Raw genomic sequence first — 17,233 nt, forward strand, 5'->3', positions numbered from 1 at the left:
CCAGTGGGTGAGCAGACAAGCCTCTCAGGCTGGTGAGTGCTGGTCAGCACCGATCTTCTGTACAGGAATCTCTCTGCTTTGCCCTCTACACCCCTGTTGCTGTGGTCTCCTCCGTGGCTCCCAAGCTTCCCCCCCACCCACCCCCTGTCTCCACCAGTGAAGGGGCTTCCTAGTGTGTGGAAACTTTTCCTCCTTCACAGCTCCCTCCCAGAGGTGCAGGTCCCATTCTTATTATTTTGCCTCTGTTTTTTCTTTTTTCTTTTGCCCTACCCCATTACGTGGGGAGTTTCTTGCCTTTTGGGAAGTCTGAGGTCTTCTGCCAGCGTTCAGTAGGTGTTCTGTAGGAGTTGTTTCACTTGTAGATGTATTGCTGATGTATTTGTGGGGAGGAAGGTGATCTCCACGTCTTACTCCTCTGCCATCTTCAAGGTCTCCCAGCATCTGTTCTTTTTAACTCATCTTCCTCCCACACATATGTCATTCAGTGTTGGATTATTGTTGAGCTTTTGTCTTTTTCAGCTTTATGACCTAAGTGCAAAATTTAATCCACTGAATAGAGCAGAAGGACAATGGGCTGAACCCACATTGTTTTTCAGCTGAGATGATGCAGCTTTTCCTGCACAAAGAAAGGGGACACAGAGGTGCTGGTGGTACTGGTTCCCCTGGACCTCCATCCCTCACAGATCTCCCTGTGCTCTGTGTGGTCCCACTTGGAGCCCTACCCCCGGGAGACGCTATTCCAAAGCCTTTGTGGGTGTGTGCTCGGGAAATGCTCTCTGAAGCACTGCTACCATTGCTCAGTGTCTTCTTTGTTGCAGAAATTAAACAAAGAATGTTCTGTTTCCCAGGTTCAGGACAGTGCTGACAGGTAAATTCAGCACTTGAGTTTCTTATGGGAAAGCAAGTACCCACAGGATACCAGACCATCATCCAGACGTCACAAGCATGCCTCCCCATGCTTTCTAATATGAAAGGGAAATTTAATTATTCTGTTAAAGTAATCACTTTAGGCCCAAATGGAGTTGGCACACCAAAACTTACCTAAGTTTCTATGATCAGTTTTCCCCGGAAAGGAAGGCCTGGGTCCATCAGTCAGCACATCCCTGCCTGGCACACATTACCTGAACTGCTCCAAGCCTGCCCTTTGCTCCACAGAAGGAAGGAACACCACTTAGCCAATCAGCAAATATCCAGGGTAACCTCCTTGTTCTCACTCATCTTGGGCTATAAAAATCTCCCACCTTGTACAACCCTTCGGAGCCCCTTTCTCTCTGCTGGATTGGATGCTGCCTGATTCATGAATCACTGAATGAAATCCTGCTAGATCAGTAAATTCTCTGTAGAACATCTTCTTTTGAGAGTTTAGATCCCAGTTCAAGTCTCTGTTATTCACAGAATGTTAATTTCCTATTCGTGAAGGACAGTAATAATCCTCACTCACAAGGCATTTGTGAAAATCCATGAACTAAGGGCGATTATAGAGTCTTTGGCAGAGTCCAGCTCGGAATCAGTGCTCAGGAGAGAGATTTTCCTCTTTGAATATAAGCTTCCCTCTGGCCCCAGGAGTACAGAGGTTTATGCTGTGTGGGGGCGGATTTTCCATGGAATAATTTTTCTTCCTGCCTGGGTTATGAGTCCTTAAGAAAAAGATGCACTCCCTGTGACTTGATGGGTTTCATACACTTAGAACCTTGCCTTTAGGCAAATATTTACTGATAGGCAGATGATAGCATAATTTCTGGCATCAAATGCATCTTTATTGAGTAAGAAGGCTGGCGACAGTCTCAGCACCACCAGGAGATGATTTATTTAGCTAATATTTAATTTGCATTGATTGCACAACGTCATGGGATTTATGGGAGGAGAGAGAGGGAGAAAGATAGCTTCATCCTTGTGGGAGGAAAGAAACGTTCTTCCTGAGAAAAGTCGTTAATTCTGGTTTCTCAAGAATGAAATGTGATGAGATTTCACAGCATCCTTTTGTGGGATGGAGAACTTGCAGAAGGCCTGGGCCAGCAGTGAGTTTGGAGCCTGTTCCTGGACCGTGGTTTGGATGAGTGCTGTCTGTGGGATTTGAAGTAACTGTGCCATGGGTCACCCTGGCTCTGAGTTGCAGTTGATGAAAGGGCTGTTAGAGTTACCTTGTGTTTTGTTTATCACATAGAGGAGAGGGGGGATGTTGGATCAGGGGTCAGCATGACTGTGTTCCAACCCAGATCTACCATTTAGATGTCAGACCCTGGCCAGTCATTTCTTCATTCTGGAAGCTGACACCCTAACCCCCTCCATACCTTTCTCAGAGAAAAATGGGTATGGTAGGTGTGCGGGTTCAACATAAATGTTTACCTGCAGTTTTTCCTTTGGACAAATAACAGAACTTCTTTCCATTTCTATGTGCAAAGTGAGAATGGTATTATTTACTCATTCCTAAACACCTATTTTTAAGAATATAAGTAATATTTTTAGGAGAAAAGGAAAGGGAACCCACTTGAGGCCAGTTAGTATGGAGAGGAGTCAAGTTTCTAACCTAGATGTAGCCCACGCTAAAGTCCAATCTCTACAGACAGAAGCACTGACATGGCCATTATCTGTCTTTTGCCACCAAAATAACTGAGCCTGGAAAATAGACCAAGATCACTGATCACTTAAAAAGAAAGACAATATTTAGTAGGTAGGAGTCCCAAATGATACTGTTCCTGACTTGAAATCCTGTGACATCATGGGAAAATTTAAGATTTGTTCTAGTTCAGAGCTTATTTTTCAAGATTCTGCAGTTGATAACTACTTAATGCTGCATCTTCTTCAAAAGGATAATCTGTGTGCTTTTTTTATTTGTTAGTTAATTAAGTCTGGCTAGTCAATACATCTGTGAGAAAGGGGTTCAAGTTGTTTGCATCAAATAAATGTAAACTGAAGCTATAAGGGTTTTCAATGATCCGACTGGTAAAGGTCGCAAAGGTTAGTAAATCTACAGCTGACCTGGGTGAGGGGAAATGTGCACCCCCCATGGGGTTGATGGGAATAAAAATGACTATAACTTCTCTGGGAGCAAAGTGTGAAATGAGATGTTAGCCTCTTCCAAGTCCAGGCACGTCTCCTCAAGAGAGCATCAAATGAGTGCAGAGATGCTTGCAGGGCTGCTCATCTGAGTAGGAAACAACATACGTGCAGGCCGATTGAGAGACAGGTAATAAAACAAATTGTTTCACAGATAAGTCGTGGGTTACTGTGACACCCACAATGATGGGCACCTGTATTTGGTGATGAGGAAAGATTTTGAGTTGAAAAATCAATGTGAAGCAGGGTAAAGGCCACATTTAATGCACACCTTTTATGTCTGTGGACACATATGGGCACATAGAGGTGAGTACACCTGGAGTACATCTGGAGAGATGTCTGTTCACCAGATTGTATGAGGGTTGTCTCTGGACCACGGGATCTCAAGTGACTTTCACTTTTCCCCTTCACGAGGTTATTTTTTGATAATTTATATAATCCATGAGAAGGAATTAAGGAATTAAGCTTCTTTCACTTAAAAAATATAAATATAGTTGGTATTTTGTAGCATGAAGTTGACTGAAGGACAGTTTGTTCAGAAAGAAAGATTGTTTCACTGTAAGTGTGTATTAATGAGGGTGTGGACTTATGAGACCTTCTCTGAAGATCTTTGAAAACATGCAGCTGCTGTGGACTGAATGTTTGTGTATCCCCAAATCCGTATGTCAAAACCCTAATCCCCAGCATGGTAGCATTTGGAGGCGAGGTCTTTGGGAGGCAATTAGGTTCCAATAATGCCATGAGGGTGGAACCCCCATGATGGGATTAGTGCACTTATAAGAAGAGCAAGAAACCAGAGCTTGCTCCCCCGTGCTGTGTGAGAACCCAGCAAGAAGGTAGCCTTCTGCAAACACAAAAGGGAGCCCTCACCAAGAACTCAACCATGTTGTCACCCTCATCTTGAGAAATCGATGCCTGTTGTTTAAGCCACCCAGTCCAGCGTATTCTGTTACAGCAGCTCAAACTGACTATAACAGTGGCCCAGACTTCCTGGTCCTCTTCTGAGCTCCTGGGTGATGGAGTCTGGGCTGGACCAGATGTGGCAGCAAGTCCTGTGGTTTCTTTGCCTAGGATCTTGCAGGCACAGCATTTCCTCTTAGCAGGAGGTCAGGGTTCAGAAACATTCTAACAGGAAAGACTTGTACTTTCCTCCAGCCTGGCCCTGACTCATGCTGCACTGCTCCAGACTCTTCTCATCCTTGCTGAGAAAACCTGAGTAAGAATAAAATAAAATCACTGGATATCTTGTTCCAGATTGGAATATGTCACCAGGACCCAGTCAGGCTGCACTGCTCATTTTATGACAAAGCTTAAGTGTTTCCTGTACCTAAGCAAAAGTACAAGACACCAGAAATGCTCATTTCATTTTCAAACTCAGTGCATTAGAGAAATGCAGGCTGGAATTGGAAAAATATCTTATCTGAAAAACCAATTCCTTTAGTCATACATATGCATATGAATGCAGGATCCTCAAAGAATTTTTCTGGGCTGCTTTTTTAGTATGGTCTAAATGTAAACACACTATTAGATTTCTATCCTCTGCTTAAACCAACAAAAATATCCCTCCCTTCCTGGGGATTCCATGTGGGAATTCCAGCTGAGAGACACACAAACAAGAAGGTGTGACCTGCCTTCTCTCTTTGATTTCATTCAAAAATGAAAACCGAAGAAACACAGTATATGCTGTAAAGGACAACAGCTCTTCCTTGATGTGCTGTATCTTTTTTTATAAACTTTACATAGAAAATTTTTTTATAAGTCTAGTCTACAACACTGTGCTACACTATGTGGATCCCCAAAGAATACTATTGCTGTGGAAACCCTCTCTGGGGCAGAGTTCCTAACTGAGGGAGATCCATGACCTTGGGTGAAGAGCAAAACCTACGTCTTATTTCATTTTCCTTAGAAGATTCACAGGTGCTTCCATTATGAATGTAGACGGCAAACCACAGCCGTGTTAGCAAAACCTGTGCTTTCTGTCACCCTAAAAAATCACAGGTATTTTGATATCATATTAAAGTTGTCACAGGTATCTGGAATCATCCTTTATACTCATCAATACTTTGAAATCATTGTCAGTATGAGATCCATGGCTAGATCTTTATTTCCCCAGTTTGTTAAAGAAGAACATATTTATTATATAACATATATATATATTTTGTTTTGATTGGCACATTCCCTTATAATCCTGTGTATTTTGCAAACTGGAAAACATCTTTCTGAGACGAGGACTGATGGCTTACCTACACTGCCAGAAGGTCCTTGGCACAAAGGAGACACAGGGGCTGAGCTGGAGGCCACCGTGGGCTCCTGAATGTCATGGGTGCTGGGCAAGTCCCTACTGAGAGAGAGATTCAGTTTATGGAGAGACATGTGATTGCAGAGCAGACCTTACTTTGTATCTGCTGTTGAATGACAGGTCCACGTCCAGTGTTCTCCTTAATCAAGTCCCCCCAGACTCCAATTTGCCCAGTTTTCCAAAGGCGAGACAGTGTCCTTCTGACAGGTTTTCATGAAGAGTGGCGTGGTTAAGAGCACGTGATTTGTCCTCAGACAGACGTAGCTTTGAATCTGGACACTGCCACCTACCAGCTGCAGAGCTGGGGCCAATCAGCCCATCTGTCGGTGCCCTCATGTCCCTTCTCTAAGGGCAATGCTGCAACCTCTCACGGTGGGAGCAGGAGTGTTTGAAGAAGCGACATGCATGTAACACTCCTAGCCCAGCATCTGGCGCATGGTGTCAGGTACCAACACACGGTGCACACGTGTGGGGTCCTCGTGCAGAGGGAGCCTAGGGGCTGGGGAGAGCTTGGGTCCACCTGGATAACTTTACCTCCTGGGGCCACTCTCTGAAGACCACTCATCTCATGAAGGCGTTGTCTTCATCTCCTCTCGACTAATCTCCATCTTCGCCTCTGGTCCCATTACGCAGTGGGTTAAGTCAAGAGAATCTTTAGGTCTGGAGTGTATAGTAGACATCATTTTGGAGTGCTTTCCTAGCCCCCATTCTCTGGTCTCCTACCAGCTATGTGGCTATTTCCCTCTGCCAAGCTCAGAATCAATTACTGATCACCTTGGGATTGGGTTGGTTTAGCCAATGATTGGTTTAGTGATGGGTATGTGACCTTGTCTGGACCAGTGAGAGTGATTCCATTACTCTTCTGGAGCTCCTAGAAGAAATATTTTTTTCCCGGTGTGGATAGGGTGGGGTGAAGAGATTAGGGCTGGGGTAGCTGCAGTCATTTTACTACTATGAGGTAAGAGCCTTACTCAAACCATGGAGAACAGAGCCAAGAGACAAAGAAAACCAGTCTCCTGGTGACACGGTAAGAGCTGCTAGACAAAGCTCCTTCTAGAGCTTTGTACACTGGGCTTCCAGTTAGTGGCATCTAACCATTAGCCAACCAACTATTCCCTCTATTGTTCAAGCCACTAATAAAATAATTTATTATAAAATGGGACACAGACACAATACGTAGCTTAATGAGCACTGTAAGGCAAACACAGATGTGATCACCCAGACCAGGAAATGGGACTTTGCCAGTCACCTCACAAGCCCATAGAATCTAATCACATTCTCTCCCCAAATGTAATCACTCTCCCTAATGTGATAGTAATCTTCTCTTGTATTTCTTCGCAGTTTTTATTTTATTTTATTTTTACTGTGTTGGGTCTTCATTTCTGTGCGAGGGCTTTCTCTAGTTGTGGCAAACAGGGGCCACTCCTCATCGCGGTGCACGGGCCTCTCACTATCGCGGCCTTTCTTGTTGCGGAGCACAGGCTCCAGACACGCAGGCTCAGTAGTTGTGGCTCACGGACCCAGTCGCTCCACGGCATATGGGATCTTCCCAGACCAGGGCTCGAACCCGTGTCCCCTGCATTAGCAGGCAGACTCCCAACCACTGTGCCACCAGGGAAGCCCCTTCTTCGTAGTTTTAAAACAAAATGTCCACCCTGGATACTATAGTCTATTATCATCCATACTTTTAAATTTGCTTTGTTATTTTAGTCTCTTTTGGTGTGTCGATTGCCCCTCATTCCTTTCTTTTCCTTACAACTGTCATGAAACAAGCAAAGCCTTGTCATTTGGTCTGCAGCATGCGTTGTGCTGGTGGCACTCTCCTGCACAGTTCAAGCTGCCCCTCGGTCCTGGGTATTTCCCGTAAATTGGACTGAAGTCATGTTCCGTGCCTCTGGTAGGACTGTAGGTGATGTGGTTATCACCCATCAGGAGTCCCTGAGGTCTGGTTGTCTCTTTTTGTGATGTTAGTGACCAACTCTGAGAGGCTGGGGCAGGGAGTACATCATCTACAGGGAATATGAAAATGATAGTGTCAGTGACTAAAATCTGTCTGCTCTTAATCATCACTGAGTACAACAATCCTACACATTGTCAGTGATAGCCCATCCCACTGGGGCACCCTCTCCGCCAGTGCCCCTGTTGGGAAATCTGGGGTTCCACCATCAGATATCTTGTTGCTTCCTTTTCTGTACCCTGCCCCCCATCTCACGCTGATAGCATCCAGGAGTTGTGCCTCTTGGCTGTGTGTCTTCATCTGCTTATGTGTGGAGCTTATAGGGTCTTCTCTGCCTGTTTTAATGGGGGGATGGGGAGAGATTCAAGGACTATGGCACCACCATTGTTGTTTACCCAGAAACGCCTTTGTTCAAGGCAGTTAAGTTGGTCCCCAATGCCTGGAGCTGAAAGATGCCTAAAGTGAAGTAAAAATGTCCAGTCTGATCACTGCACTATGCATATGAGAAATGATGCCAAGGACACTGGGGCTGAACCGGGGCCCACAGGGTGCTCTTCCTCAGCTGGGATGTCTGAATCCTGATTGCTGTTTCTCCTACCACGATCGCTGGAATTCAGAGGCAATGATCTAGTGAGCTCTGGGGAGGAAGCTGCCCAACCCTCAGGCACAAGCCATGTCTCCAGGCTTAGATAAGCCATCTCTCACCCTTTAAATTTCACAATTTGTTGACATCTTCCTAGAGCTGCTGACACATATTTTTATTGTTTCCATATGGTCTGAAATATGAGTTTTCTCTTGTGTGTGTGCATCTTCTAGAACAACTCCTCTTAATGTGTCGAGCATCAAAAATTAAAAATGGTCTAGAGGTTGTGGCACAGCTGAGAATTCTGGTTCCCAATAGTTCTACAGTCAAAAGAAGTGGTAAAGAGTTTGATTTAAGCAAAATGAAGGTACGAAATGAATGTTGCCTTCGGGGGCTAAGGAGAACAGGAGCATTCCCTTTTCAGAAGCATTTCATCCCGGATTCTCTGGTGGAAAACTTTTCACACTGGGATCCCTGGAACGTCGAGAGCCGTCAAGAAGTCAGAGGCTTCCTTGAGTAGAAGAGGAGGGGGATCTGGTACCTGTGGGGTGTCAGGCTGGGGTTAATTTTATATGAAGACAAGATGAATAGTCCCGCTGCTCAAAGACAGAGCAAGGAAAAAAGAAGCACCGCCTAACGTAAATGAAAAGATTTATAAATTCGCAGGAAAGCATATATTAAGTAATGGATCTCCCTTTCTGGTTTTCTTATTTTTGGGATTTAAATATGTCTTTAATGTAACATCTATTGGCATTTAATCATAAGCATCAATTGTTAAGAGAATTGAAGAACTCTGGAAATTCCCCAAATTTCTGGAAAGTATTTTTATGAACAAAATAAGCTTTTATCATTGAAATAATTTTAGATTTACGGAAAAGTTGCAAGGATAATATGAGGACTTCCTGTGTATCTTTCACCCAGATTCCCCCAAAGTTCACATTTTCCCACATTTGCATGATCATTCTATGTATTTTAGTATTTATTCTGGTCATTTGGGAGTAAGTAAGTAAGTATGTAAGTAAGTAAGTAAGATATGACATCTAACTCTTTTTATTGTTAGTTACTTCAGAGCATACAAGTATATTCTCTTACTTAACCCAGGACTAGTATTAAAATCAGGAAATTACAGTGGTGTAATATTGTTTCTAATCTAAAGACCTAATTTAGATTTTGTCAGTTGACCCAATAATGTCCTCTATGGCAAAAGGAAAAAAGAGTGGCTTACAAGCTCATCAATGAATTTCAGTGTTTTAAAGTCAGAAGCAGTTCCTCAGTTGTTTTGTTTACTTTTTTCTTTTCCTTTTTGAGTACAGGCCAGGTATCTTGCAGAACACCCTCGAATTTGGGGTTGTCTGATGTTACATTGTGGGCAAGCCTCCAAATGAAAGTTGTGTCCTCCAAGGTGCTTCGTACCGTCCAGGCACACAATGTCCATCTGTCTCATGACTGGTGACATCAACGCTGATCCCATAGTGAATATGGCATCTGCCAGGCTTCCCCTATTTTTGCAATTAATAAATCTCTTGTGAGAAGATACCTGAAGACTTTGTAAATATCCTAGCTCTCATCAAGTTTCACCACCGATTTTAGAATCCACTGATGATCCTCCTCTGAATCAGTGACTTGTAGGAAATATTCTGGTTTTTTCCCTATTGGCTCTATCTTCAAAATGTGTACATAACCCATCCACTCTCACCCTCTTGTTGTTACCAGGTGGTCACATTCACCACCATGTCCTTTGTGCAAGGCCTTCTGCGGAATCCCCCTGCTTCTACCCCCAGCTCCTCCAGACACCCCACCAAGGGCAAAGTGGTCCTGTTAAAACGGAAGTCAGCTCGCATTGCTATCTTGTTCAAACCATCAAGGGGTCGCCAGTCTTCACGTTGGCAACTCACAGTGACCCCCCTCCTCATGGTGCCTCCTCCCTTCTCACAGTGCCCCCTACTAACAGTGACTCCCTCTTCCTCACGTTGACTCCCCCTTCTCACTTTGACCCCCCCCACGGTGGCTCCCCCCTTCTTACAGTGGCTCCCCCCTCCTTACGGTGACTTCCTCCATGGTGGCTCTCCCCTTCTCACGGTGTCCCCCCCAGGGCTCCCCTCTGTCGTCCGGTGTCTCTCCATGACTTCTGTCTCCTGTTACATCTCTGACATCATCTCTCCTCCTCTGTCCAGCTCACTCTCCACCTTGACCTTCCTGTGGGCCCTTGGCCACGCCAGGCTTGCTCCTCTCTTAGAGTCCCTGTCTTCCCTCTGCCTGGAGCAGTTTTCCATCCTGAAATCAAGACCGGCCACCTGGCTTCCTTGGAGACTCCTTCTCCAAGGCCCGCCCCACAAACACTTTTTCCTTTGTATTGTCATCACCTTCTAAGCTACTATAACATTGACTCATTAGGGCTCGTTTTTACTTTCCACCTCCCCTGCCAGAACACAGCCCCGTGAGGCAAGATGCTGGTGCCTTTCTTGACCACTGATGGACCACATGCATCTAGAACAATGCCTGTCACATAGCAGTTGGTCAAAAATATTTGTGGAATAAATCAAAAAGGGGAAAACATTTCTATTTTGAAAATGGTAAAATATTCAGGTGTCCTTATAGACCTATTAGGTCTTTATTCCCCCTAAATTATTTCTCATATGTCTTGCTTCTCTCACTCCACACCCTCTCCTTAGACAACCTCTTCCTCCACCACATTTTTAAACAGACTTCAAACTGATGCCTCCTGTATTGGGTCTCTAGTTCAGAACACCCTCTTGGTTACAAACTCCTATGTCCCATGTCTCATGCATATCGCTCTCTGCTCCATGTGACCCTCTGATTCTGCGTGTCTGATCCAAATCTTCATCATCTACTTGTTAAACCCACTCTTCCTCTGAACTTTTCCCCTGGGTGATGGGCACAGCCATTCTCTGAAGGCCAAGCACAGACCAGGAAGCCATCTGAATTCTCTTCTCTTCCCATAAGATGCTAGGTCCTTGGGATAATACTCCACACATGCCTGTGCTCCACCATCTCCTCACTGTCCCCTTGCCTCACTTATGGGCCTCGGCATCCCTCATCAGGAACACAGCAAGTCTAGGTTGAGCCTGACCCTAGCAGAAAACAGAGACCACAACCAAAGTGGATAATCTGAAGACATTTTAATAAAGGGAGCATTTGCAGAATTGTGGGAAATGGGTAAGAAAGCCACAAGAAATGTGCCCCCTAATCTAGAAACAAAGGAAGCTGTCATCACCCCCAGGCCTGAAAGAGGCAAGGGGAGGGGTGGTCATGGAATCTGGAGACACAGCCAGCGGTGAGGGTCTTACTCTTTGTCCAAGGATTCCACCAGGTCAAAGCAAACCCGCAGAGGGGTCCAGAGAACAGAAGCATCCCAATCTCTCTCTCCTCATGCCCTCTCACCCCCTGGAATGTCCACCATTGTTTGAACCCAGTTGGAGCCAGGGGACAGAATTGTGAAGTCAGCCTCCCAGGGCACAGAGCAGGGGAGAGGGGTGGCATGGATGCAGAGGGGGAGGTAGAAGGTACTTCGGTGAAATATAATGCCCTTCCTTGCCCACTTCTCCATCTCACCTTGTGGCCCCCAGGATGAGAATACATGGTCTTGCCACTGCTTGCCCTTGTACAGGACGCTTCTCTTCCTTGGATGCCCTTGGCTCTTGGTCCTCCTGGAAAATCCCTACATTTCTGGTCTCAGTTTAACAGCTGGTCTCTGAAGAAGCTTCCTTGATATCCTTTACTAATTAATCTCATCTCTTTGAAGCAGACAATTTACACCATTTTATATTTAAAACACATTTGTGGCAGGAGACCCTAACGTGCCCCCAATTATCTCCACCTCCTAGTGTTCAGACTCTTTAGGAATCTCCTCCTTTTGAGTCTGGGTGAGACCTGTGACTTGCTTCCAACCCCAATAAAATGTGACAACAGTGACGGTGGTCTCTTCTGTGAGTAGATCACTCGTAACTGCGGCTCATCTCTTGCTGGCAAACCCTTCTCATTGTCCCTTTGATGAAGCATCTGCCATACTGGGGAGACAACAGGGCAAGGGGTGAGGGTGGCCTCCAGCCAACAGCCAGCGAGGATCTGAGGTCCTTGCTCCAGCCCTCCAGGAACAACCGCACAAGACCCCTCCCCAGTTGAGTCTTTGGGTGGAACCCCAGCCCCAGCTGACACCTTGATTGAAGCCTGTGAGAGATCTTGAAGTACAGGACACAGTTAAGCTGTGCCTGGACTTCTGACCCACAAACACTGAAAGATAATAAATGTGTCTTGCTTTAAGCTTATAAATTTATGGTAATTTGTTCTGTGGCAATTGATTATTAATCCAGTTCTTTTTCTGTACTAACAACAGCTGACATTTACTGTGCACTGAGTGGCTGGCGTTATGCTAAATTCCTTTAGTCTTCATGTCCCCATAACTTGTGGGTAGTGTTATTACCGCATCAGAAATGAGCACAGCTGAAGATTAGGAACTCCGTAATTGTCTCAGGACAAACAGTCAGTGAGGGTCAGAAGCAGGGTTTGAGCTGAGACAGTCTGGCTCCAGGGTCCGCATTCACGACCATTCCTCTCTGTGACCTTCCTCTGCTGATCCTTCTCCTCTCCTTGCTTTGGTCTTCCCTCCTAAGGTGTGGGATCCTTGGGGGCAAGGCTTGTGGGCTTTTATCACTTATCTACTGTGCCAGCCACAGTATCTGGCACACTTAGGTCCTTGATAAATATTTCCTGAATAGATGTAGTCGTGTTCTGTAAAAACATTTTTCTCCATGAGAATGTACTAAAGGTAGTCAGCTGAGTTCATCTCAAGGACATCTCAAATATACATTATATATATATATATATATATATATATATATATATATAAAGCAGTCAGCAGAAAATAAACTGCATTTTTGGTATAGGAAGATCCTTCCTCTGGTTGTTGCTGCTTCAGCAATATCAGCATGCTTAGTTTACGCTGATTACATCATAGAGAATGCTAATATTCTGAGACTTTTATTTTATGTTAACAGTGAATTAATGCATTTGTATACAGAGCCACACCTTAAAGTCAGGGGAAAATGGACATTTCTATGTGAAGAGTACTCTATTCTCCTGGAAATGCTTTCGGCTTACAGAAAAGGTCACATACTGGAAGATTTAATTGTCAAAATCATGATTTCCTTTTTTCCTAGGCCTTCTCAGAGCATATGTCTGAAGAATTGCTAAGGAAGCCTGGAATCTTGATATTTTTTCCCACGAGTAGAAGGAAGTACAGAGGGAGTGTAGCAGATGTGGTTGGTACCCATGCATGTCCTCCCATCCTCATCCTCCTACATTGTGCAGACCGTATGCTAAGAATGCCAAATGCAGGTATTTGAGAGCCTTGGCCAGTGGGTCACTTCTAGTTGTCTAAGCCTGCTCTCCTCCAATGGAGGGGCCAGAAATGCTGGGGAGTTATTATCCCTCAGGAGAAGCCCTCAGTCAGTGACTGAGAGAAGTTGGTGGACAAACACCCCACCTTCCTTGTTTCCTGAATAGGACAACTCTGGGATGTGTCCTACCTGCTTTCTCAGATGGCCCTGGGGACTGAGCTCCAGCTGCTCTCTGAAGTAAACTGCTCAATAAGACCCCTTTTGTTGACTTCCTCCCCTCCCCTGATTCAATTTCCTACTCCCCCACTGGTGTTTGCTGGAGTCACCCCTTAACTTCTGGAGGAACCACTTAAAGACAGTGAACAAACACTCTAGTTAGTGCTACGGCCCCAGCCAGTGTTTTATTAGGCAGAGAGATAAGCAGGTAGAGAGAGGCACACTCCATTCCTAATTCTTATCACAACTGTGTGAGGAGCTGCAGTAGGGAGAGAGCTGTGAAGCATTTACTGAGCAGAAGACAAAGCCAGTCACTCTCAGGCAGTCTGACTAGGATATGCCTGGCTTCTTCTGGGTGAGCTAATAAACTGGATCTCTTACAAAGTTCTATATAAGAGTGAAGAGAGAGATAAAACCTCTGAAAGAGCTGTCTTCCAGAAATAAGAATGTAAAGGCTAAAACAGACCCACTGTAACATTGTAACACTGAAATAGATTTCTGTTGACATCCTTTGAGATATTACTAAAAGCAAGAAGTTTTCTGAGAAACAGAAATCATTGGAAATTTTAAAGTACTCAGGAGTATTGAGAACACTATGTTTGCTGAGAAGACTGCTCAGCTCAACAAAAAACTTATTCAAGATCTAAGAGAAATATCTCCATCAATTATGTATCTGAACCAGACAACTCCTACACATAAGGGTTCTTGAGAATCTCGGTTATTTTGTCCTTTGGGACATCAGAATCTTGACTGTTGTAGTGAAGCAGGGTTCTCTCCAGGTTAGAAATCTTTGTGCTGCAATATTTGGAAAGAGTTTCTTTGGCTTAAAATTTTATGTAAGCCTCAAGTATACCTGATAAGAGTAATTGAACAACTTATGAAATGTAGATTTTACATTTTTAAGAAATAATTATCTCAGATTGACATTAGCAGGATAGCAGATCAGAAAGCTCCAGGTCCTTGTAGGTTTGTGACAACTCTCCATTGTCAGATGATGGTTATAATATTTTAGCAATAAAGTATTTTTAAATTAAGGCATGTACATTGTTTTTTAGACATAATGCTATTGCACACTTAACAGATTACAGTGTAGTGTAAGCAAAACTTTTATATGCACTGGGAAACCAAAAAATTCCTGTGACTCCCTTTATATTGATATTCACTTTATTGCAGTGGTCTGGAATTGAACCTGCAATTTCTCCAAGTCTGCCTAAAGAGAAGTTGAGCAACACTCTAAGTGAATTGGACCTAACAGACATAAAGAACAGTCCCCCCAACAACATCAAAATACACATTTTCCTCAAGTGCACATGGAACATTCTACAATATAGACCATATCTTAGGCCACAAAACAAGTCTCAATAAACTTAAAAGACTGAAATCATATACCATATCTTTTCTGATCACAGTAGAATGGACCTAGAAAACAGAAAAATCCACAAATATGTGAAAATTAAACACCACAACCTTAAAAGTACAAGGGTTCAAAAGGCAATTCACTAGAGAAATTAAAAATATATTGAGACAAATGCAAATGAAAACACAACATACCAAAACTTATAGAACACAGTGAAAGCAGTCCTAAGAGGAAAATTTATAACTGCAAATGCTTACATTAAAAAAGAAGAAAGAGGTATGAGGAAAACATCTGAACAGTCTGATTGTCTCTGAAGACTGATAAGATCCAACTCTGACCTCAATAAAACCAATGCATATGCATGAGCTCTTGTTGCCAAAGACAGTGCTGGGCAGATTTTTTTTCCCCTTAATTACTATATTATGCTTTATTTATTTATTTATTGTTACTTTGGGTCTTCGTTGCTGTGTGGGGGGCTTTCTCTAGTTGTGACAAGCGGGGGCTGCTCTTCATTGCAGTGTGCAGGCTTCTCATTGCGTGGTTTCTCTTGTTGTGGAGCACAGGCTGTAGGCATGTGGGCTTCAGTAGTTGTGGCACGTGGGCTTAGTAGTTGTGGCGCACGGGCTCAGTTGCTCTGCGGTACGTGAGATCTTCCCAGACCAGGGCTCAAACTCGTGTCCCCTGCATTGGCAGGTGGATTCTTAACCACTGTACCACCAGGGAGGTCCTGGAGATGTTTTCTAGAAGCGAATTAACTGGTTTGTACTGTTCTTTTGCTATTCAGTACTTAAGCACCTTGTCTTATTTAAGAGTGTAAGCTTTTATACTCAGCTTACTGTGTAGTATATTTCATGTAGGAAATGATGACAGAGAGCCACATTCTCCACACTTGCACAATGTCGACATGTGGCACTATTTAGATGAGACATGATTATGTATCTGGGTTTGAGCAGCAGGGACAGAAACACCCAGAAACAGAAACCTGTGAAGCAGAAAGTAAGGATGAGATCTAAAATTACAGTTGGGGTCAGTAAACATGGCTGCTACCTGATAGTAAATTCTGGAAACAGCCCTAAGGTTAGTACGGTAATATTCTAGAGGTTGACTTAATCCTGAAAGGATGAGCAGCAGTGCAGAGGGGAATTAAAGAAATACAGAGGTGTACATACTGAACTCTGTTAACCAGAAGCATGGTAGGGAGCTGACCCTCTCCCCATCTTCTAGTTCACATACTTCTGGAAAAACTGGGAAAAGGCAAACCTGAATGAAATCCATAGTTTACTAGATTTTGCAAATTCATCTCAACAAAATGACCAAATTGGAACAGTGTTTTTTAAAAAAAAAAAAAAAAAGAAGAAATGTCTCAAATAAACAACCAAACTTTATACCTTAAGAAACTAGAAAAGGAAGAGCAAAACTAAACCCAAAGATAGCAAAAGGAACCCATAATAACTATTAGAGCAGAGATAAACAAAATAGAGACTGGAAAATCAATTCAGAAAATCAATGAAACCAGGAATTGATTCTCTGAAAATATCAAAAAAGTTGACAAATCTTTAGCTAGCCTGAGGGAAAAAAAGAGAAAAGAATCAGAAATGAAAGAGGAGACATTACAACAGATTTTACAGAAACAAAAAGAAGTATAAGAGAACACTATGAACAATAGTCTGCTACAAAATTGGACAACCCAGTTGAAATGGTTACATTTCCAGAATCACACACCTTTCACAACTGAGTCAGCATCCAGCTAAAGTCAAGGAAGGGAAAATAATGAACTAGTAAGAAATCAGAGTGAACAGAAAATGTAAAAGAAAGCAGAGGTATAAAACCCCCACTGTTGATGGTGGAAATTAATTTGGATGGATTTTAACTCACCCTGTTAAAATATATAGTCCTCAGATTGGATTAAAAAAACTAAATTCTAATGCTTCACTATTTATAAGATAAATGGTTTGCTATCTATAATAGAAAATAAAATGGTAGTAATAAAAATGACCCATAGATAAACATCCGTTGGGTTCTTACTACGTGCCAGGCACTTTCAAACTCTTTAACATATGCTGTATCTCAACAAGGAGACAGAGAGATAATTAGATAAGTAACTGGCCGGGGTGGAGCCAGGGAATTGAATGAGTGGACTTTGGAGGCCACACTCATAAATGCTATACTATTTTTAAAAGAAAAATGTTGGAAATTTAATAAAGACAATAAAATGATGGAACAAGAGCGTACTATACTACAAAAAGGAAACAGCAACATCAATACTGAAACCTCATGAGGCATCATTTAAAGTCAAAGGTAAAATCTACCAAGAAAATGGAATGTTCATGAATGTTTATGTATGTGTATGTGCAAGAGTGTCAGTGAACATCTGTGGCAATGACTGTTAGAAATATAAGGAGAATCT

General features: G+C 43.3%; 1 non-coding gene across 1 annotated transcript; it reads left to right on the forward strand.

The window, feature by feature from the left end:
- Positions 1–15,099: 15,099 nt before the first annotated feature.
- Positions 15,100–15,176, forward strand: LOC112064882 (small nucleolar RNA SNORD19). The gene has a single exon (XR_002891734.1). It is a non-coding gene; the product is annotated as a small nucleolar RNA SNORD19 (small nucleolar RNA).
- Positions 15,177–17,233: the final 2,057 nt, after the last annotated feature.

The sequence above is a fragment of the Physeter macrocephalus genome, chromosome 14, assembly GCF_002837175.3.
Source record: "Physeter macrocephalus isolate SW-GA chromosome 14, ASM283717v5, whole genome shotgun sequence".
In the NCBI taxonomy this organism is placed as follows: domain Eukaryota; kingdom Metazoa; phylum Chordata; class Mammalia; order Artiodactyla; family Physeteridae; genus Physeter; species Physeter macrocephalus.